At 41.8% G+C, this 25,022-nt stretch overlaps 1 protein-coding gene across 1 annotated transcript in view; it reads left to right on the forward strand.

Moving 5' to 3' along the window:
• Nucleotides 1–25,022, forward strand: part of LOC109930579 (contactin-associated protein-like 5) — a 1,093,911-nt gene that overhangs the window by 341,492 nt on the left and 727,397 nt on the right. The gene's annotated exons all lie outside the window — the stretch shown is intronic.

Consider the following 25,022-nt stretch of genomic DNA (forward strand, 5'->3'; position numbering starts at 1 on the left):
TGCATTTCCCGCACTTCATCCCTCACACCCCCTCCCCGCAACAAAAACAAAGACAGAACTCCCCTTGTCTTCAAGTAAGACCCCTTTAACCTCCGGATTCAACACATTATTCTCTGTCACTTCCTCCACCTGCAATCTGACCCCACTATGAAGGATATATTTCCCTTCCCACCCTTATCTGCCTTCCGGAGGGACTGCTCTCTCCGCGACTCCCTCATCTGCTCCACACTCCCCACTAGCCCCACCACCCCCAGCACTTTTCCCTGCAACCGTAAGAGGTGCTACACCTGCCCCTACACTCATGTCCATTCCAGGCCCCAAAAAACCTTCCACATTAAACATATGTTCACCTGCACACCTGCTAATGTGGTCTGTTGTGTCCGCTGTTCCTGATGTGGCCTCCTGTACAGCAATGAGACCAAGCAGAGGCTCGGAGACCACTTTGTAGTGCACCTACACTCGGTTCGTGACAACCAACAACACCTCCCAGTTGCGAATCACTTCAACTTCCCCTCCCACTCCCTGAATACATGTCCATCCTGGGCCTCCTCCAATGCCACAATGATGCCACCTGGAAACTGGAGGAACAGCATCTTATATGCTGCCTTGGGAGTCTACAGCCCAGTGGTCTCAATGTGGACTTTACGAGCTTCAAAATCTCCCCACCCCCGACTTATCCCAAGACCAGCACCCCCCTCATCCCCACCTCATTGACCTGTCCATCGTCTCTCCCACCTATCCGCTCCTCCCTCCTCACTGACCAATCCCCACCACTACCTACCTGCACTCACCTTTACTAGCTTCACCCCCGCCTCCTTGACCTGTCCGTCTTCTCTCCCACCTACGCGCTCCGCTATCTACCTGCTATCACCGCCTCTCCCTCTCTCTATTTATTTCAGAGCCCCCTTCCCCTCTCCCATTTCTGAAGAAGGGTCCCAACCCAAAACATCAGCTCTCCTGTTCCTCTGATGCTGCCTGGCCTGCTGTGTTCATCCAGCTTCGCACTGTGTTCTCAGACTCCAGCATCGGCAGTTCTTACTATCTCTGCACAACTTGATACATGTAGTTAGTCAAAATGGTGTCATTCATAGTTTGTCTAGTTCATTCTTGAGTTGTAGGCATGACTAATGAATATTTATTGTCCATTCCCCAGTCATCCTTGATAAAAGTAGCGGTGAGCTGCACTCCATGTGGTGAAGGAGTTCTCAGAGTTGCAGGAATAATGGACTGAATTTTGCCATGTGTTTTTTGACCATGAGATCTGGTTTAAAATAAAAGCATTCCTAAAGCCTTACTTGCTAGCACCAGTTCGGAAATTCTACCATTAGATACCACTTAATTGGCCAACCATTGTCCTGGCATCCAATTGATGGTTGTTATTAGAATGCAGATTCTGTTAGGATGGAAGGTCTGTGGTCATTATCAGCATTACGGGGAGAGGTGGGTCACTGATGAGGCAGATAGGAGACATCAGAGCTCTGATAGGTATGTTTAAATTAATGGAAATATCAGCGGAACGCAAGTCAGCAATGAAACCCCTCTGGATGACCTAACAAGGTGTAGAGCTGGATGAACACAGCAGGCCAAGCAGCATCATAGGAGCAGGAAGGCTGATGTTTCGGGCCGAAACCTATTTGGTCTGTAGGCAGTGACCTTGTTTGCCTGAGGAATCCCCTTTTATGTTAGGGAGCCTGTAACTATACTACAGGGAAATTGCCACCATTATGTTGGCAGCTGTCCCTATCACATAAAATAGCCCTTAACAGGAATTAAGAACAGAGAATAACTTTAGTCTTATTTTGTACTTATTTGTTTTGTGCATTTTTTGGAGGCAACTTGCATAGGAACTCCATGTGTTACAAGTTCCCCTCAAAGTCACTCACCATCCTGACTTGGAAATATATCACTGTTCCTTCATTGTTGCTGGCTCAAATTCCTAGAATTCCTTCCCTAATGGCATTGTGGATCTACCTTCAGCAGGTGGCCTGCAGCGGTTCAAGAAGGCAGCTCACCACCACCTTCTCAAGGCCAACTAGGGACGGGCAATAAATACTGACTAGTCATGATGCCCACATTCCATGTGTGAATTAAAAAAGAAAATTGTGTGTTAACTAGGTGAGGACATGGCTAGCTATTCTTGGAGAAAAAAAAACCCAAAAGAACTGCGGACGCTGTAAATCAGGAACAAAAACAAAGTTGCTGGAAAAGCTGGCAGCATCTGTGGAGGAGAAAACAGAGTTAACGTTTCGGGTCCGGTGACCCTTCTTCAGAACTGAGGAAGGGTCACCGGACCCGAAACGTTAACAGCTATTCTTAGAGGTTTGTTTTTTGTGAGCTTCAAGTCTTGGTACCAAGCAATCTGGAAGCGTGTTATGTTTAAGTGCATTTTATTAAGATTTTACAACCTTGAAGTAGAAATGGAGGTTAATGGTTCAGTGCATTTAAAAAAAAAGGTGGAAAAAGAAAGAAATTGAATTATTGTCCAGTGGCAGAGATCCATTGACAGGGAAACAGAACAATCCCGTCAATCAATCTGTAAGTGAGTCTGTGGCTAGAGTGGAGACTGAGATATTAAACTCTGCAAAAAAAAGGCAAGAAAACTTCTGTCAAATGAATTTTGGAAACTTGTTTTGCTCTGAATTTACAATCGGAAATTACATGACAGTTATAGTCCAGCAGGTTTACTTAAAATCACAAGTTTTCAGGGTGCTCCTCTTAGTCAGGATGAAGGACCAGCACTATGGAAGCTTATGATTTCAAATAAACCTGTTGCACTATAACCTTGATGTCATGTGACATATGACTTTGTCTACCCCAGTCCAAAACCAGCATCTCCACATTATGAATTTAAAACTACAGTGAGTTTCATGTACTATTTGACTCCCATGTTGGGTAGGTACAGCAGTTAAAAATGTAGGATCGAGTGAATGTGAAGAAACTTGACAATGGAAACTGTTAACAGCCATGCTAGCTGATCAAGAAGCCTTCATGTGGAGAAATTAGACAAAGTTGTAACTCTTAGCTGAGGTTTGGGTGTTTGTAAAGATATTGTTGGGATATTACTGATAGTGTGAATTTGAGACCCTTTATGATTCTATAATGAAATCATTCCAACTTTTGTCCATTACAATATAGGTCTTGTATTTCTTGTTTAATAAATTTTTTATTCTTCCTATTAAGAGTACACCAGCAGCCTCTTGTGACTGTGTTCAGTAACTGACCTCCACGGCTTTATAAAAAAGGTGAGGATCTAACAAATAGGTTCCACTCTAGGATCTGGCTGGCCTTAAATTGAATTGAATAATTTATTGTTACTTGTATTTAATGTGACATACAGTGAGAAGCTTCAACTATTGCCACACTCTAGTTCCATTTTGAATAACTTTAAAAAATATATAATTGAAAGAGAGTCAATTTTCATTCTTTGTCCACTACTCCAGTTCAAGACTTCACCCCACTGCAAATGCTACGAGTCCTGAGCTGGCTTATCTACAATGTCCTGCATTAACATCAACTGGCATCATAACATTACAGTCCCTAAGAACGAAAAGCATGTGTGTGTGTATTATGATCATCAGGCACAGTTCATTTTGTGGTCAGATGGAAGCTTATGTCCCAATTAGGTTGGAAAAATAGGAAGAGTCACATGTTTAATTTGCTCTTCTAAGACTGTGACTTAAAAGCAACTTGGGCCAAACACCAAATATGCCAAAGAATGATACTGTGAATAAAAAAACAGAATATGCTGGAACTGCTTCGCAAGTCAGACAGAATCTATAGAGAAACACAATTAAAGGTTTAGGTTAGTACACTTGCATCATAATTTACAATGTGCTGTGTCCTGTAGTAACTTTTACTTAGTGATGTGGATGTTTATTTCATTGTGTGGAGGGATTAGATGAAGCAAAAAAAAACAGATAAACCAAATGCTCTGATAATTATCTGAATCATAATTCTAGCAGTCAGTACATTGAAACAAATCTACCTTGTACTTTAGCTTATGATTATCATTGATATTGGATGACACTTTAGCAAAGAGCATGATGCTAATTAGAGTCTGCCTAATTGGCCGTTATTAATGAACGTTGTACTTCAGTTTCTGTAAATCAATTTTCATTGTTGTTTGCACTGGATATAAAGGGTGATTCAAAGATTTCTCAACCAAAAGAAGATGCACGATTCTTCATATTACGAGTTTTGCCACAAGGATTTAGATTTGACTGCAACACTGAAGCCCATTAGGTCAAATAATGCATAAGGCAGAGGTTAGGTTCTCTGTGCTTGGGCTGCTGTTTCCCATTGATCTTCAGGGTGAATTAGAACATGGAACATAGAACAGCATGGCGCAGGAACAGGCTGTTTGGCCCACCCTGTCAGTGCTGACCATGATGCGCTTCTAAACTAATCTGCCTATACATGGTCCATATCCCTCTATTCTCTGCCTATTCATGTGCCTGTCTAAATGGCCCTTAAGTGTTGCTGTCATATTTGCTCCTTTGACCTCTCCTGGTAGCACGTTACAGGCACCAACCATGCTTTGTGTGAAGAAACCTGCCTCGCGTTATCACCTTTAATCTTTACCCTTCTCATCATGCACCCTCGTATTTCTGCCCTTGGAAAAAAAACTCCAACCGAAACTCCATCAACAAACTTGTTGAATTGGTCCAAATATACGAACCACTAAAAAACAGAACCAGAAGTATTGTCAAACACACCGGCAGACAGAGGCATATGAGTAACAAACGGGACAGAACATCAGTGCTTCACCAGAGGCGCACAGACGATGTTACCTAGCAGGGTGACGAAACGTCTGCAACCAAATACACCAGTTTGGTGAGCAAATCTACCACCTCATCCACAACCCGAGCTACAAATCTTCTCAAAAACTTTAAAAAGACTCCATTAATGCACCCTAACCATGCCTCTCATAATTTCATATACTTCTATAAGCTCACCCCTCAGCCTTTGATGCTCCAGTGAAAACAATCCAATTCTGTTGATATGTATGAGTTAAGCTTTGTAGAGTGATGCTTATGACAGTAGCAATGGGTAAGTTGTCTGTTCAAAGTGACATTTTAGTTTTATTTCATTCACTTGCGCATTGAGCGATATGAGACTTTGAAGTTGTCTTTAATCACGGTGAAGCCTGGTGTCTTATTATTTTGATTCATTTCCAGAGAGTCTGTAGTGAGTCGGTTAATCTCAGGTGGAAGTGTAGAAGGAGCTTTCCAACTTCTGTGGTAAACCTGATTTATGGGAAGAGTTTATTTATTGGTTAATAACTGCACTCCTGAGACTTGTCCAGCTGGTTACTGACTGCATGCGAAGGGCATTGGGCGAGGGCAGCACTGGCTTTACTCTGGAAGGTAAAATAAGGGACAGTTAGATTGGGGGTGGGGTCGTGACTATGAGACTGTGATGGCAGAGGGTGTTGGGGGTGATGGTGCTGGCACATGAGGGTTTGCCCTTGAGTTTCTTTAGCCATAAGAAATAGGAACAGGAGTAGGCCATTCAGCCCTTTGAACCTGCTCCAGCATTCCTCACTCAGAGATAGTCGGAACTGCCGACGCTGGAGTCTGATATAACAAGGTGTCGAGCTGGATGAACACAGCAGGCCAGGCAGCATCAGAGGAGCAGAAAAGCTGACGTTTCGGGTTTGTGAGCCACATTTCAGACCCGAAATGTCAGCTTTCCTGCTGCTCTGATGCTGCCTGGCCTGCTGTGTTCATCCAGCTCTACACCTTGTTATCCCAGCGTTCCTCACGGTCACTTCTATGCTTTGTTACTGTAACCCTTGATTCCCGTACTGATCAAGAATTGATCTACCTTAACCTTACATATGCACAAGGACTCTGCCCTCACAACTTGCTGTGACAAGAAGTTCCAAAGCTGTCAACCCTTAGAGAAGAAATTCCTCCTCATCTCAGTCTTAAATTGGTGCCGCTCTTTTCTAAGACTGTGCCCTCTAGCTCTAGACTGTCCCATGAGAGGAGACATCCTCTCAGCACTTACCCTGTCAAACCTCTTAAGAATCCTGTATGTTCCAAAGAAGAGTTTGTCTAGCTGTAGTTGAATGGTTCACATAATGAGAACATTTTTGTTTTAAAGTAGCTTGTAAAGTTGTTATTATTTCATACACAGTCAAGGTTTCACATACATTCAGGACAGTGAAACCTCTCCTATCTGGTTTCCTGACCCAGAAAAACCAAGCATACTGTCGCTGCATACTGTCCCTTATGCAGAGGATGGTCATGTATGCTCCCTGCCTCAAATTGCTGCTTCTGAGGAGTGGTCCCACATAGTCCTTGCCTCATATTGTTCCCTTTGAAGAGAGTGGTGCCACACACTCTTTGCCTGACATTGTGGCCTCTGGAGAGAGTTGTCCCACATGTTCTCAGAATCTCAGAATTGTTACAGTGCCATTCAGTGTATTGTGCCTGCACTAATTCTGTAACCTAGCACCAATCCCTAGCTTTTTCACCATATCCCTGCCCACCATTTCTGTCCAAATAATGATCTGATGCCCTCTTGAAGGCCCCAATTGAGTCAGCATTCACCACATTTCCAGGCAGTTCATTTCATTCCTGAATGACTCGCTGTGTGAAGAAGTTTTGTTCTCACATCAACCTTGCTTCTTTTGCACATTCCTTTGAATACATTGCCGTATCGGAAGAAAGTGGTTATGCATGTGTGGATTTCAAGCCAGTACCACCTGAGAAGCACAGTTCTGGGAAGAATCACTTGGAGACAAAGAACCAAATTAAGGGTTGATCTTTTGAAAAAGAAGGGACAGTTGGTCATTCTGTATTCTTGTCAGTAACTCAAAGGTGCTCACAACTCTTGGGAATTTATTTAAAGAAGTGAATACCTTTTCAGAGGTGGTGAGCCCTGGCTCAGTTGACTGTAGTCACCTTGTAGCTGTGACTAGCTATCAAGCAAATGGTACTCTGAGCCACGTTGTTATTGCTGGACATCGGGTTTTAGTGAATGAAGGATGCAACATTTCAGAGCTTTGAGTCCTTCTGATGTTCTCACTCTGTGGCTGGAGGCTACAACCAAGTTTCATTTTATGATTGTCTGTATAAAATTGTCAAGTGTGAGCAATGTTGGTTTGCTGTAGCGACGATTTGCCGTCGATAAATATACTTGTGCCTTTGGAAACTGATGCTTTAGTGTTGCACAGCCAACATCAGTGTAAAAGGAAGTCTTCGAGTTTATGAGACCCTGCTGTTCTCGGAATCATCAGCAGAAATGTGAGCCCGTGTGTCAGATGGCAAATAAAAACCAAAAGAACTACGGATGCTGTAAATCAGGAACAAAAACAGAAGTTGGTGGAAAAGCTCAGCAGGTCTGGCAGCATCTGTGAAGAAAAACATCAGAGTTAACGTTTCGAGTCCGGTGACCCTTCCTCAGAACAGCCAAAATGGCTAAAAGGTCATCAGTGGATATCATTATTTTAAGCATTTAATTGTACAGGTAAATATGCTTGCAGTTAACTTTGAAATGCATTGAGAAAATGATCATGATTTGCCATGAGAAGATACTTGTCCATCACACTGATAACATGAGCTATACCAGTGGAACTCAGCAGTAGGCCTAGTTGCCAATAAAACATCGTGCCTTGGAATCTAGTAATGAAGATATTGTGCTGAACTCTTTTTTTTGTCTTGGGAGAATGTTGTAAAGTATGGTGTGATATAGCTGCATCAAATATTGATTAGAGTGACCTTGTCTTTATTGGGTCTTTCTCTGACTGACTCTAGTTACATCAATAAGACATCAGGATATCATCCATCAACTTAACAGACCTCATAAATGCCTGCAACTGATGTATTGGCAGAATGATTATGCCAGCTTTCATTGTCCATCACTCCTTGTATGCATGACAGTGACTGAACAAATTTTGATGGAAGCGATTAGATTCAATTTTGTCCTTACATGATTGGATGTAGGAAGATAATTTGCATCATACATTTCTGAATATATGTGAAACCTGTGGAATGTTGAGTGTCTGGCAAAATTCTGCCAATGGCAAGAATTGAATTTTTTTTGCATATGCAAGGGAATTTTAATATGCAACACACACACACACACGCGCGTGCGCACACACACATACACAAACACACAGACACACATACGAACAGACACACATGCGTGCACACGCACACACACACACCCACCTGCGCGCTTGTGTAGGTAGACTTGTCTACCACCTTCCCATATATTTAGAGAAAAGCAATTTTAATTTGTGGCAGCCATAAAATACATTACTTGAAGCATAAGGTCAGAAGTTTCCAGGTGAAATTCTCTGGACTGTCAGAGCAATAACACAGCCAGTCACTGTAAAGAAAAAAAAAATTAGTAAAAAACGTACAGTCTACAGTTCTGAAGTGTTGGATGTGAATTTTCAATTTCCGAAGCTGTGAACATGAATCAAACTATGAGGTAGATTTATATTTTTTTCCAGTCTCAATTGTAAACTATGAAACAGCTGCAGAATTAAATAAAAGGACAAAACAAAAATAAGTGACAATCCTGTTTTCAGTGCTGGGAAAGGGTTCTATGAGTGGTTTTGCATGCTAGATCTGAGCAGCAGAGAATGGGATTTCAAAAGTTTTGAAAGCATATTTTGAATCCCATATCCCATATCAATGTTACTTCTGAATGGTATGTGTTTGGCATCAGATCGTAGGGGAAGAGAGATACTATTGATCAATATGAGATGGCACTGACACATTTAGATGAATCTAATGCGTTTGGACAACTGGAAGTTAGTTTCATTAAAATTAGTATTATTTTTAGCATAAGAGGTCCTGCAAGGAGGGCACATCTGCTAAGTGAAGAGAACATTACACTCAAATAAGTTATCGACATGCAGAAGGTCTGAGAATGTTAATCATCAACCAGATCGTATTAATAGAATAGACAAGGCTTAACATTATGCTGAGAGACAGTCCAGTCTGAATGAGAACAAATATTGGAAAAAAGAACAGCTGTTTAGAGAAGAGTTAGCAGGATAATCAAGGATGCAAAGAACATTACACAAAAGAATTTTAAAAAGTTCACTATGGGGAAAGAAATGCTGTATCTTTAAGAAGCTGAATCATTATGTGCACCGTGTTTAGGTAGAAAGAAACAAAGTAATTTAGAAAAATGATTTGGATGAGCATATAGGAGATGACACTAAAATTGGTAGTCTAGTGGCCAGTGAAGAAGATTGTCTAGGATTACAATGGGATCTTGATCAGATGGTCCAATGGGCCAAGGAGTGGCAGATGGAGTTTAATTTAGTTACATACGAGGTGTTGCATTTTGGTAAGGCAAACCAGAGTAGGACTTATACTCTTAATGGTATGGAACTGGGCAGTGTGGCCGAACAAAGGGACCTGGGGTGCAGATACATTGGTCCTTGAAAGCAGAGTCACAGACAGACACGGTGGTGAAGAAGGCATTTGGCACACTTGCCATCATTGGTCAGAGCATTAAGTATAGGAGTTGAGGTGTCGTGTTGTGGCTGTACAAGACATTGGTAAGGCCACTTTTAAAAATATTGCATACAATTCTGGTCGTTCTGCTATAGAAAAAATGTTCTTAAACTGGAAAGGGTGCAGGAAAATGTTTTCCAGGATGTTGCTGGGACTGAAGGGTTTGAGTTATGAGAAGCTGGATAGGTTAGGATTTTTTATGCCTGGACCGTCAGACTCTGAAGGATGACCAGATAGAGGTTTATAAAATCATGAGGGGCATAGATAAGGTGAATAGCCAAGGTCTCTTTCCTGGGATAGGGGAGTCCAAAACTAGAGGCCATGGATTTAAGGTGAGAGGGGAAAAATTTAAAGGGACCTGAAGGGCAACTTTTTCATGCAGAGTGTGGTGCACATATAGAAAGAGCTTCCAGAGGAAGTTATAAAGGTGGTAGAATTACAACATTTAAAAGATATTTGGATAGGAAAATGAGTAGGAAAGTTTTAGAGGGATGTGGGCCACATGCAGGCAAATGCATTCAGTTTAGGATACCTGGACGGCACGGATGGGTTGGACCGAAGGGTCTGTTTCATGCTGTACAACTCTATGACACGGTTGCAGGGGAGATGTCAGCCAATGATTCTGACAAATCACTGTATCATATCACAGTTTGGCATCATCAGGTGTAAAGGTGGACAATTGTTTGATGACTGTTAGAATGATGACTGCAGAAGGGAACCATCAAGTGAATATGAGTTGTCAGATGGGACATCAATCCTTCGTGGGCTTTGCAGATCTGTGAAAATTTGGTCAGGATACTGACCCAAAAATAAAGCCATTGAAGGTAAGATTCAGGCATAATGATGGATCTACATTCATCTCAAGAAAATAAATGAAGCGAGAGCTCATTGCAGTGGGAAGTATGAAGATCTGAACTTCCAGGTGCTGGATATTGAGAAAAATCCACTGATCTCAGCTGACCCCTCTCTAAAGTTTTAACTAGTAGGAGCCAGAAGAGATTTGCAATATTGCAAATGTCGCTTACCCATTGACTGTGAACAGATCCTAAAAGATGCCAAAGATGTGTTTACAGGTCTCTGTCTTCCTGGTGAATATCAGTCTCGAAGTACTTGTGAATGTGAAGTCACCTCTGCATCTGCTGAGGAAACCTTCTGCTGCCCTCAGTATAGAGGAGCTGGAAAAGACGGGTGTAATCAAGAAGTGACGACCCCTATAAATTGGATTGTCAGCATTACAGCTGTCAAAAAACCTGCAAACCTGAGGTTATACATTGATCTAAACAATCTCGGTAAAGCTTTAAATAGATTTAACTTAACCATGCCAACTATTGAAGAAATAGAAGACAAAGGTCTTTACTACCCTTGAAGTGAAGGACAGATAATGGCAAGTGAAGCTGAATGAAAGCAATGGTTTTCTAAGTATTTTCTGGGTCCTAATTTAGGGGTACAGATGGTTGTGCGTGTTATCTTGCATTTCCACTGCTGCCGAAGGAAAGAAAGGTAAAATTCCCACTGTCCTACTAGACTGTCAAGCTGTTCTCTCATTAGAGAAAGACAGCTCGTGGTAGTTTAAACAGAGGGTGACCATGCCTCAGGCGATGGGAGAGGTTGAGAAGGAGAGTCCTTCATTGTCAACACAGAGAATGTGAGTTAATCAGGAATTCCACTGCAGTGGAACTCATTGTGGCTGCTCTGCTGATCCGGAGACATGATAGAAGAAATCACCTCAGATGCCAATCAGAAGCTCGTGTGCCTATCACAGACCATGATAAAAATTTAGTGCATATGCTGGAAGGAGCTTACCAGATGAACCTTCAGCTAAATAAGAGAGCAATGCAATTGAAGATGCCTGACATCAAGTACATAGGTCATGTACTGGACAGCAAAATAAGCTTCACCCAGATCCAGACATGTTGATAGCAGCAGCAGAGATACAATAACCAGCAGATGCAAAATCAATGCCGTGATTTACTGGATTTGTGAATTAGTTAATTTTTTGCCTAATTTCTCCATCAGAATGTGAACCACTATGCAATTTTAGTGCCAAAAGTTTGCAGTGATACTGGGGCATTGGACAAGGAGAGTGTTCAATCGAATCAAAAAAACGGTGATGACAATACAAGTGCTGAGGTGCTATTACACCACTGATGACAGCATCTTATGTAATGCCAGTGAAATGGGTCTTGAAGCAACTTTTTATGTCGCGAGGACATTCAGTTGTGTTTGCATCCAGGATGGGAATGCATACTGAATCATCCTGTACTCAGTCTGAGAAAGCGTCTTTGCTAGTGAACATTTTAATCAAACAAGCTAGATCAAGGAGTTGCTAGTGTCACATGGAAACCCCCAGATATAGTATGGGACATTTCGAAGTAGATGTCTTCACTTTCGTATGAACTGATTATCCTGAAAATGTCAACGACTGTTCTGACCCCTGAGCGATAGACAAGCTGACATCAACAGAAAAACTGTGAGATTGTAGAATGCCTGGAAGGACACTCTGGTTGGTACAGCATTTCAGGCTTTGTGAATGAATGACTATGGTTCTCAATTCATGAACAGGGAATTTGGGCACTTCATCAATGAATGGGAAATTCATAATCATATATCATCTATATACTCTGCCAGTCAAATATAAAGGCAGATACAGCATCACCGAAAGTACCACAATGAGATTAAGAAAATCCATCACAGACTAGTACTAGCCAACGTTTGAGTGGCAAAATATATCTACTTCTGGAAATAGAAAGTAGGCTAGTGCAAAACTAATGTCTTGTCACACCTAAACTAATTTGCCCAATTGGGAAAAAAACTGTTGTAGTGTAAAGTACGAACAGATAAAATTAAGGCACAATGGGGTCATAGTCATGGAGGATTACAGCAAGAAAACAGGCCGTTCAGCCCAACTTGCCCATGCCGCCCAGTTTTCACAATTTAAAGTAGTCCGATTTACCTGCATTTGGTCCACATCCCTTCATATCTATCTCATCCATGATTCTTAAATGATGAAATTGTACTCGCTTCCACCACTACCTCTGGCAGCCTGTTCCAGACACTTGCCACCCTCTGTGTGAAAAACTTACCCATCTGGCCCTTTTGTATCTCTCCCCTCTCATCTTAAACCTTTAGTTTTAGACACCCCTACGGTGGGGAAAATCCATTGGCTATCTACCTTATCTATGCCTCTCATGATTTTATTTACCTCTGAAAGGTCACCCATCAGTCTCCTTTGCTTCAGGGGAAAACAGTCCCACCTATCCAACCTCTTGTTATAATACAAACTTTCTAGTCCAGGTAGCATCCTAGTAAATCTTTTCTGCACTCTCTCTAGTTTAATAATATCCTTTCTATAGTAGGGTAACCGGAACTGCATGTAGTGCTCCAAATGTGGCCTCATCAATGTCTTGTACAGCTGCAACAAAACATCCCAATTCCCATATTCAACGTTCCGACCGATGAAAGTAAGCATGCCGAAAGCCTTCTTCACAGCCCTGTCTGCCTGTGACTCCACTTTCAAGGAGCTATGAACCTGTACCCCTAGATCTCTTTGTTTTATCATAGACCCCAAGGCCTTATCATTGACTGTATATGTCTTGCCCTGGTTTGACTCACTAAAATGCAGCACCTTGCATTTATCTAAATTAAACTCCATCTCCCATTCTTCAGCCCACTGGCCCAGTCAATCAAGATCTCACTGTATTCCCAGATAACCTTCTTCACCATCCACTATACCACCAGTCTTGGTGAAATCGCAAACTTACTAACTGTACCTCCCAAATTCTCATCCAAATCATTAATATAAATGACAAATAACAGTGGACCCAGCACTGATCCCTGTGGCACACTTCTGGTCACAGGCCTCCAGTTTGAAAAACAACCCTCTACCACCACCCTCTGTCTTCTACTGCCAAGCCAATTTTGTATCCAAATGGCTGGGTCTCCCTGGATTCCATGAGATTTAACCTTACTCAACAAACAACGATGCAGTACCCTGTCAAAGGCCTTGATAAGTTCCATGCAGACAATGTCTACCGCACTCCCTTATCCATTTTCTTGGTCCCCCATCAAAAAACTCAAATCAAATTCATAAGACATGATTTCCCAAACAGAAAGCCATATTGACAATCCCAAATGAGTCCTTGCCTCTCCAAACGCCTGTAGATCCTATCTGTCAGAATCCCCTCTAACAACATACCCACCATGGACGTGAGGCTCACTGGTCTGTATTTCCCAGGCATTCCCCTGCAACCTTTCTTAAATAATGGCATAACATTAGCCACCCTCTAGTCTTTGGGCACTTCACCTGTGGCTGTCAATAATACAAATATCTCCACTAGGTGTGCCATAATTTCCTCCGTAGCCTCCAATAAAGTCCTGGGATACAATTCATCGTGTCCCGGGATTTATCTACCTTAATGCGTTTTAAAACACCTCCTCTTCTGTAATGTGGACACTCTTTAAGACATCAATATTTTTTTCCCCAAAGTCCCTAGCATCTAAATTTTTCTTGACGGCAAATACTGATGAGAAATATTCATTTAGCATCTCACCCATCTCTTCTAGCTTTGCATTTCGATGGGGAGGTCCTATTCTCTCTCTGAAATAATGGTGAAAACTAATTTCATTCTGATAATCATGCCAAATCATGCCAGAGCTGAGCATTTGAGAGCCATTTAGAGTGCAAACATTCGCCATTCTCAAGCAGAGTTAGCCAGGCAGCAACTTGGGACCTGTAAAGGGCATTTGATGACGAAGATGTAATCTTCCAATCTGCACGAAGTATAGAATGATATCAGACCCATGATCCACCATTCCTTCAACAATGGAAATCTATCAGAGGCAATAAGTACCATTGCAGTCGTCCTCAATATGGAAACAACTTTACATGAAGAAGGAGCATTATGCGAGGAATGAACAAAAATCACATGAACAATGAACAACAAAGTGCACTATACCATTTGAAGGCACAAATTAAATATTATGTAAATGTCATCTGTGCAAGTGCAACTACAATGAAAACTGTGTTTTGTTCATGAATGATTTTTTTGTTGTTATCCATGGATATTTAGTAATATAAGAAACTCTGGAATTTATTTTATATTGAATTCGGATTTCACCGTCTGCCACATTACCAAGCAATCATGTCAAATGGTGAAATTTGAATTCATTAAAACATGGAATTAAATGTTAATGTAATGATAACCATTGCCTGTTGTTGTAAACTCATTTGATTCACTAATGTTCTTTAGAGTAGAAAATCTGCTGTGCTCACCTGCTCTGGCCTGCGTACAACTCCAGATGCACAACAATGTGTTTGACTTATAACAGCCCAATGAAATGGCTTAGCATGCCACTCAGATAAAGTTCAGTTTGTGAGGTTAATAACAACACAACTTAAAATAACTAGTCCTCTCTGCTGTAACAGAACTCATTTAGCTATGCTTTTGATTTTGACAGTTGTATCCGGCTCCCAGGCACATTAAATATCGAACATAGAACCATACAGCACATGAATAGGTGCTTCAGGCCACCACATCTACACTGACCTTGATGCCATTCTAAACTAATGTCATCTGCCTGCACTTAGTCTGTATCCCTCTTTTCCCTGTCTGATCAGGCATCTGTCTAAATGCCTCTTAAATGTTGCTATTGTATCTACTTCTACCACCTCCCCTGGCAGCATGTTTCAGGCACATCACCCACTGTGTGAAAAAAACGTGCTGCGCACATCTCCTTTAAACATTTCCCCCTCACCTTAAATCTATGCTCCTAGTATTTGACATTTCTACCCTGGGAAGAAGACTCTGACGATTCATCCTATCTATGCCCTTCATAATTTTGTATACTTTTGTCACTGGTTTGTCACCGTACTGGTTCACTAATGTCCTTTAGGGAAGGAAGCTGCCATCCTTACCTGGTCTGGCCTACATGTGACTCCAGACCCACGGCAATGTCGCTGTCTCATAACTGCCCTCTGGGCAATTAGGGATGGGCAATAAGTGCTGGTCTAGCCAGCGATGCCCACATCCCGTGAATGAATAAAAACAAAGGTCACCCCTCAGCCCCTGACAATCTACTGAAAACAATCCAAGTTTGTCCAACCTCTCCTTATAGCTAATACATAGCCAATCCAGGCAACATTCTGGTAAACCTCATTTGCAACCTGTCCAAGTCTCCATATCCTTCTAATTGTATGACGACTAGAACTGCACGCAATACTCCAAATGTGGCCGAACCAAAGTTTTACACAGATGCAATATTTCTTGCCAACTGTTATACTCAATGCCCTGACCAATAAAGGCAAGCGTGCCTTATGCCTTCTTTAACATCTTATCCACTTGTGTTGCCACTTTAAGGGAGCTACGAACTTGCTCCCCAAAATCTCTCTGTATATCAATACTCTGAAGGGTCCTACCATTTACTGTATACTTTTCTCTTGTATTTGACCTCCCAAATTGCATTAAGTCATACTTTCCCAGACTAAATTCCATCTGCCATGTCTCCACCCAACTTTCCAACTGATCTATATCCTCTTGTATTCTTTGACAACGTTCCTCGGTATCCACAACTCCATCAGTTTTCATGTCGCCTGCTTATTAATCAGACCATAAACAGTACACAAATGGTTGACAGGTACATGCTTACTATTAGTAAAAGCAGTATCTATTCACTCTACCAGAACCATCCATTCTTGCTGTATTCCACATGATGTATGTTTTCCAGTAATTGTTGTCGCAAAAACTTGAGAATTGCTCTCACCAAAAAATTCACAAGATTGTTGATTTAAAGAGGAACATCTTTAAAAGATGAGTGTGCTGTTTACTTGGCAATGGACTCTCTCCTTGGCAGAGGTGCTGCTGTGAAGAATGCAGTCGTTAGACGATGATTGACAGTTAACTGCCAAGCCAAGTTTAAACAATACGTTGTACTTGTTTCAACTTAACAAAATATGTAACAACCATTCTTTGTTCATTTCTTTTTGCAATGGTTAACAAATCAGGGTCAACCTGCCTGCTTTAAATTTAAGAAAAAACTTGGCAGTTAACTGACAGTCATCAAATAACTGGTCCATTTTCCACAGCAACACCAAAACTATTCAGATCCTATTTTACCAAGCAATCAACACCCCCTTCCCATACCATTTAAAAGTTGCTCATCTTTAAATTGATCTTCTCATACAGCAAAAAGCAAAATTAATTCCCCTTTACAGTGGATTCTTATAAATGTTCTTATGAGTACAAAATGGAAAACTTCAACAAAATGTGTATTTTAATGTAATTGGCAGGCTGTATCTTATTGTTTTAATACAATGTACTTAACTCAATGGCTGTAGTTGCTTTTCAGACAATGTCTCTTGTTTGTGAATGGTGTAAAATCAAACAGAGACTTAAGTTGTGTTTTGTCAATTGTTACTTGCTCGCACAGTAGATTTATTCACTGTTTAGTTTCTGTACTATTTTAGTTCATTCTATCACATATCCACTGTTAAGCAACAATATATTATTGGATCTTAATTTTGATTATGATTTGAAAGTGAAAAATATTTTGTCACTTTGTCTTGAACCACGACCAATTTCTCTGATGGGATTACTCAATCTAAATACTTTTGCCACTAGCCTGGCATACCTGGCTTTGGAAGAGCTGGAAACATGTGTTGCCACACGGATGCCACTAGCTTCCATGGCATTTTATCTCCTGGCATCTGGTACCTGCATGTTTTAATTTGCATTGAATTACCTTCCATGATGATGTTGTGCACAATTAATTATTCTTATTGAAGGGAACCTGGCATCTCCTTGGCCCCAAATAAATCTTAAATTATTAACATCCATCAGTGCATTTCATTGGCAGGCTCTGCATTTTTCAGGGAATTCAAACTGCACTTCTAATGCAGTCTTAACCCTACATGAGTCTCACTTTCTTCAAAAAAAAATTAAGAAATGCACAATGAAAATTGAAGTCAGTCAGTCAGTTGCATTAACAGAAGTCTGTCTTTGCAGTCTCAGGTTTCCCGTCAGAGCCTGATCTTAGAGCAGGATTCCAATGAGAACTACTCAGCCATGAGTTAATGGCTACTATGAGCAAAGGAGAGGAGATCAACAGTAAATATCAGTCATGTCCAACTTAATAAGTTGGCGAATGTTTTCTGTGGCATGACATTTTGCAGCTTATGTCTTTGATTGGATAAAAGCTAACAGACAAAAATTTCTATACTAAAAGGGCAATATTTTACAAATAAAAACCAAAGGAACTGTGGATGCTGTAAATCAGGAACAAAAACAAAGTTGCTGGAAAAGCTCAGCAGGTCTGGCAGCATCTGTGGAGGAGAAAACAGAGTTAACGTTTTGGGTCCGGTGACCCTTTTTAGTTCCAATATTTTACAAACGTTTGCTGATGGCCTGTTCCCCCTTCAGGTGATGCAAAAAGCACGAACATTTTTGATGTGATTTGACTCATACTTTTTTTCTGGTCTATTATTTTCCAGAGTACATGAGGCTACTCTTGACTAAACAAAGTTTTATGTTTTCACAAAACCACGAAAAACTCCATTAATAACTGTGGAGTTGCATAGACACAGCAGTCCAAGCGGGCTCTTTCTGTCCTGTATGATTGAATTCTGTTACGATTAATAAAATGGAAACAGGAACATATTACTGAGGGCATTGACTAGAAAGAAGAACCCTAATGTTTCCACCAATGCTGTCTGACCTTGTCTTTTTATTGTCCCTAACATTCTTTGATCTGTTTTCCACAGATCTTTTGCACCTTCAACTGGAATTTGGAAGTATAGAATCTCTACAGGGTGGAAACAGGCCATTTGGCTCATTGAGTCCACACCAACACTTCGAAGAGCATCCTACCCAGACCCAGCCCATTACCTTAACCCTGTATTTCCCATGGCTAATCCACTGGGACACTGCAGGGCAATTTAGCATGGCCAATCCACTCGATTTGCACCAGTAGGAAACCCATGCAGAGAGAATGTGCAAATTGCACGCATGCTTCGTTCATGGCTGGAATCGAACCTGTGTTCCTGGCGCTGTCAGACAGCAGTACCAACCACTGGGCCAATGTGGCGCCCTTACTGAAGGAAAGCTGGGAAATAAAAAGCATGATGGAAGAGACCAGATTCTCAGAAACCTGCCATCATTCCTGTTGCCAGAGGAAGTCAGCCAAATAAATGTGTAGATGACAAGCCTGCACATGGCAGACTTGTTGGCTTCATTGCGGGAGCTCACATTTTTAGAACTCCACCCCTGATGTCTGATAGGACTTTGCTGCTAAAAGATACATTTGAATAGATTCTTTCAATGACTTTAAACATTTTAAAGTATTTGGCTCTGTTCCTTTTTATACAGTTGTACCATAGAATTTCATTATAAACACATTACTGATTTCCAAATATTGGAATATTGATACAGTGTTGTCAACAGTATTGTGAATTTGTTTACCTTGAGAGTTTTATGACCACCTTATAGGATTGTGACATTTCGGGAGGACTTTTGACTGTCTGATTTGACAATTTCACGAAATAGTCCAAATTGCAATTTCCACTTTCAACATTGTTATAATCCTCACGAAAGCTTAAAAAACATTGAACTATCAGTGACCGTCATAAAAGAAACACATGATCAGATTTCAAATTTTAAAACTTCAGTGACTAACAAAATAAAAATCAACACACTCGAAAACATTACTGATTATTAAGATAGATAGGTCCCCGGGTTCTGATGGGATCTATCCCAGAATATTGAGGGAGACAAGAGAAAAAATTGTTGGAGCATTGCAGAGATCTTTGTATCCTCTTTGGCCACAGGTAAAGTCCCAGAGGACTAGAGAATAGCTAATGTTGTCCCATTGTTTATGAAAGGTAAAAATGGACAATCCAGGAAATTACAGGCCTGTGAGCCTCACGTCGGTGGTAAGGAAATTATTGAAAAAGAATTTCAGGGACAAGATCTATATGCATTTAGAAGCAAATGGACTTATTAGTGATTGACAGCTTAGTTTTGTGCAGGGGAGGTCATGTCTCATGATTGGGATTTCTGAGGAGCTGACAAAGATGTTTGAGGGAAAAGCAGTGGATGTTGTCTCCATGGACTTCAGTAAAGCTTTTGACAATGTCCTTCATTGCAGATCCCTACAAAAGGTGAAGTTGCATGGTATCAAGGGTGAGCTGGCAAGATGGATACAGAACTGGCTTAGTCATAGGAGACAGAGGGTGGTAGTGGAAGGATGTTTTTCGGAATGGAGGGTTGTGACTGGTGGTGTTCCACAGGGATCAGGGCTGGGACCTCTGCTGTTCGTGGTTTACATAAATGATTTGAAGAAAAACGTAGCTGGTCTAAATAGTAAGTTTGCAGATGATACAATGATTGGTGGGTTGCGGATAGTGACGGGGTTTGTCAGAGGATACGATATCAATCATTTGGAGGCATGTGCAAAATACGGCAGGTGGAGTTTAATCCAGACATATGTGAGGTGATGCATTTTGGAAGATCAAGTACAGGTGAAAATTATACAGTAAATGGCAGAAACTTTAGGAGTATTGATATGCAGAGGGATCTGGGTGTGCAGGTCCACAGATCGCTGAAGGTGGCAGAGCCGGTAGATAAGGTAGTAAGAAAGGCCTTTGGCATGCTTGCCTTCATTGGAAGAGGCATTGAGTATAAGGATAGACAAGTTATGCTGCAGTTTTATAGAACTATAGTTAGGTGAAACTTGGAATATTGCGTACAGTTGTGGTCACCACACTACCAGAAGGATGTGGATGCTTTGGAGAGGGTCTAGAAAAGGTTTACCAAGTTTTGCCTGGTATGGGGCATTTTGGCTGTGAAGAAAGGCTGGATAGACTATGTTGGTTTTCACTGGAACGCAGGAGGGTGGGTGGGAGGGGCGACCTGATAGATGTTTATAATGTTGTGCATGGCATGGATAGAATGGAAAGCATGAGGCTTTTTTTCCCAGGGTGGAGGGGTCATTTACAGGGGGACACAAGTTCAAGGTGTGGAGGGAAAGTTTAAAAGAGAAGTGTGAGGCAAGTTTTTCACACACAGGGTGGTGAGTGCCTGGAACGTGTTGCCAGAAGAGGTGGTGGAAACAGACACAGTAGCAGCGTTCAAGAAGCACCTGGACGAATATATGAATAAGAAGGGAATAGAGGGATATGGATCCTGTAGGTGAAAACAGTTTTAATATGGAAGGGCAAAGTGTGTTGTCACAGGCTGTGTACTCCTTATACACTCACGACTGTATGGCCAAATTCCACCCCAACACCATTTACGAGTTTGCTGATGACTCCACTGTTGTAGGTCGGATCTCAAACAAACATGGGCAGAATACAGGAAAGAGACTGAGTGTTCAGCGGCATGATGTAAAGACAACGATCTCTCCATTAATGTCAGCCAAATGAAGGAGCTGGTCATTGACTTCAGGAAGCGGAGTGGAAGGCATGCCCCCTGTCTACCTCAATGGTGCTGAGGAGAAAATGGTCGAGAATGTCAAGTTCCTGGGAGTAATGATCACCAACAATCTGTCCTGATCTACCCACATCGACGTGATGATCATGAAAGCACAGGAACTTTCTTGGAAGGCTAAGGAAATTTGGCATGTCCGTAAGGACGTTTACTAATTATTATAGATGCGCCATAGAAAGCATTCTATCTGGATGCATCACAGTGTGGTTTGGCAACTGCCCTTCCCAAAAGAAACTGCAGGGAGCTGTGAACACAACGCAGTCCATCACGCAAACCAGCCTTCCATCCATTCACTCCATCTATACTTCCTGCTGCCTCATAACCAACATAATCAAGGACCCCTCCCACCCTAGTTATATTCTCTTCCACCTTCTTCCATCGGGCTGAAGATATAAAGGTTTGAATACATGTATGAACTGATTCATGAACCACTTCTTCCCTGCTATTATCAGACTTTTGAACAGACCTCTCAAATGTTAATGTTGATCTGTCAGCACCTTTTCTGTGGCCATAGCACTGCATTCTGCACTCTGTTCTGCTACCCTGATGCACTTTGTATGGTGCGATCTGCCTATATAACACACAATACAACACTTTTCTCTCTGTTTGATTTGATTTGATTTATTGTTGTCACATGTACTTAAGTGCAGTGAAATGTTTGGTTTTGTGAGCAGTACAGGCAGATCATAGCAAACAAGGACATACGAATCATCGGGTGCTTAGACAAAGTCAGGCATTTAAGGTTACCGCTGCACAGGAAGCGTGCAAGGCAAGATCACCATTAGGTTTGTAATTAGAAAGGTCCATTCAACAGTCTGATAACAACAGGGAAAAAGCTGTTCTTGAATCTCTTGGTGCATGTGTTCAAGCTTCTGCGTATTCTGCCTGATGGAAGAGGTTGGAGGAGAGCATTACGGGGATGGGAGAGGTCTTTGATGATATTGGCGGCCTTGCCATGGCAACAAGCTGTGTAAATGGAATCCATGGATGGGAGGTTGGCTTCCGTGATGGTCTGAGCTGTGCACACCACCTTCTGTAGTTTCTTACGGTCCTGGTCAGAACAGTTGCTGTACCAAGCCGTGATGCACTTGCTAGAATGTTTTCAATGTTGCATCGGTAAAGGTTGGTGAGGGACTATATGGACATGCTGAATTTCCACCTGAGGAAGAAGAGGCACTGTTGTGCCTTCTTGCCCTTTCACATCTACCTGAGAAGTCCAGCACAGGTTGTTGGTTATTGTCACTCCTAGGAACTCCATTGATGTAGCTGGGGGCGTGTTCTCCTCCTTTCTTCCTGAAGCCAATGATCAGTTCTTTTGTCTTGCTGACATCAAGAGAGAGATTGTTATCATTGCCCCTCGACACCAAGCACTATCTTCTTTCTGTGTTGTGACTTATCATTGTTTGATATCTGGCCTAAAACAGTGGTGTCGTCAGCAAATTTATAGATGGCACATGTATGGAATTTGGCTACACAAGTGGAGGTGTACAGGGAGTACAGTAGGCGGCTGAGTACGCATCCCTGTGGGACTCCAGTGTTGAGAATTAATGTGGAGGAGGTGCTGTTGTCTATCTTCACTGATTGCAGTTTGTGGGTCAGGAAGTTGAGGATCCAGTTGCAGAGGATGGTGGAGAGACTTAGGTCTCAGTGTTTGGAGACCAGTCTGGTAGGGATTATGGTGTTGACGGTGGAGCTGTTGTCAGTGAATGTCCTTAGTATTCAGATGTTCCAGGAATGAGTACAGGACTAGGGAAATGGCGACCGCTGTAGACCTGTTTCACCGGTAGGCAAATTTCAGGGGATCAAGGCAGGCTGGGAGGCTCGAGTTGATGTGGGCCATAACTAATCTTTCAAAGCACTTCATGATTACGGAGGTCGGAGCTAACGGGCAACTGCCGTTGAGGCACGCTGCATGTGTTTTCTTTGGTACTGGGACGATGGTGGCATTCTTCAAACAGGTGGGGACTTCACATTGCAGCAAGGAAAGGTTACAGATATCAGCAAATACTTCATCCAACTGGTCTGCATAGGGTCTGAATGCATGGCTGGGGACTTCATTTGGGCCTGTCGCTTTCCTCGGGTTTACTCTCAGGAGGACCGATCTGATGTCTGCAGTGGTGATGGAGGGAACAGGTGTGTCTGGGGCTGCTGGGGATAGGTGACACTGTGCTACTGGCATTCTGCTTGAACTGAGCATAGAAGACATTGAGTGCATCAGGGAGAGATGTGTTTTTGTTCACTATCTTGCTCTGCTTCATTTTGTATCCCGTTATGTTGTTTAGGCCTCACCACATGCGGAGGGAGTTCGTATGGTCGGTTTGTGCCTCTAACTTGGTCACGTATTGCCTCTAAGTATCTCTAGTGGCTTTGTAGAGGTCGTATCTGGATTTCCTGCATAGGTCTGTGTCTTCGGACCTGAATACTGCACGCCCGGCCTTCAGAAGGAAGTAGATTTCCTGGTTCATCCAAGGTTTCCGGTTGGGGAGCACGTGGATTGTCATCTTTGGCACACAGGCCTCTATGCACTTGCTAATGAAGCCTGTGACGATGGTGGCATACTTGCCTAGGTTGTCTATTGAGTTCTTGAATATGGTCCAGTCCACTGAATCCAAACATTCCCGGGCATGCTCTTCCGCTGCCTCGGACCAGCATTGTATTTCTTTCTGTGAACGATCCTCCCGTTTCAGCTTCTGCTTGTAAGCTGGAAAGAGGAACACAAGATTTTCATCTGATTTTCAAAAGTGCAGATGGGGTATGGGATGGTAGGTATCTTTGATCGGTACATCTTGATACATGTGACAACAATAATTGATCAATCAGTGTACTGTCCTCGCAACCTGCAGTCTTTACAGCAGCCAGTCCCCATTTATCCTCAGCTTATAATGGGCTCGCTACTTCTGGTTCATTGATGGGATGATCCCCTGTGGTTTGAGAATCTCACAATCAACTTCCAGCAGCAAGGTCCTTTCCTAGTCTCTCCGTGTAAATCTTCCACAGTGCTTTAACCAGAGACACAGAGCTTCTACAAACATCCTGCCTGGTGGTTAGCAGAGAACCATGTTTTCTCTGCTGCTCTTAGCAGCTGCTGCATTCCTGCTCCTATTCTTTGTTTCCAGATGTTCAATTTGTCACGTGCACTGCAACAGGACTTGACCTGTACTTTACATAGCGGCCAAGCAAAACTATATTGAGTTCATATGCTCCATATTACCATAAATTATAATAAGCTATTTTAAAACATTACCATCTTGCAAAATCTCAAGTCCTTAATAAGATCAGAATCCAGGCCATTGAATCAAATTCAACATAGAAGAAGGCCATTTGGCCTATTTAGCCTGTGTCAATTCTCTGTGAAGTGATCCAGATAATCTCATTCTTCTGCTCTTTCCCATAGTCTGCTAGTTTAGTTTTTCCAGTGCCAATCTAATTTCCTTTTGAAATTATTGTTTATCTCCATGTTGATCAATATTATGGGTTCCAGCAATTTGCCCAAAATTGATTAAATCAATGCAAAGAATGGAGGAATTTGAAATGCAAATTGCATCTTGCAAAGTGGTTTCTGGGATCTTTTGTGCTGATTTGAAAGAGGAGCATTGTACTGAGAGCCAACACGTTCCACATAAGTGGTCATGGCCCCAGTTTTGAATTAATTATCATGGAGAAGATTCACTATTTGCCCCATTTCTGAGTATTTAAGGAGGTGCTTTAAGGTGTGAATGCTTGCAGCTTTATAAAAGCTTTCACATAACAAAAAATATTTCTTAGAAAATTAAACCAACTGCAGTGAACTAATAAAACTGGTGAACACCTCTGTAAAATATTTAAAGTTGTTTTCAGTTTTTTAAAACTGGGTTATTCACAGCAAGTCGAAACAGTTATTTAAAACGCTTTTGTATTGTAGCAAGACAATTCTCAATTATGTTAGTGAAACTGCAGTAAATTCTCACTCTTAAATGTATCAGGAAATATTTTCAATGCAGGAGAAAAACAATTACATTCTGGCATTCTGTGTGAGCACTCTGATTTGTGGAAGAGTTATGCCTTGAAATTTAATGCAAAT

The sequence above is a fragment of the Rhincodon typus genome, chromosome 7 (genome assembly GCF_021869965.1).
Source record: "Rhincodon typus isolate 14 chromosome 7, sRhiTyp1.1, whole genome shotgun sequence".
NCBI lineage: Eukaryota > Metazoa > Chordata > Chondrichthyes > Orectolobiformes > Rhincodontidae > Rhincodon > Rhincodon typus.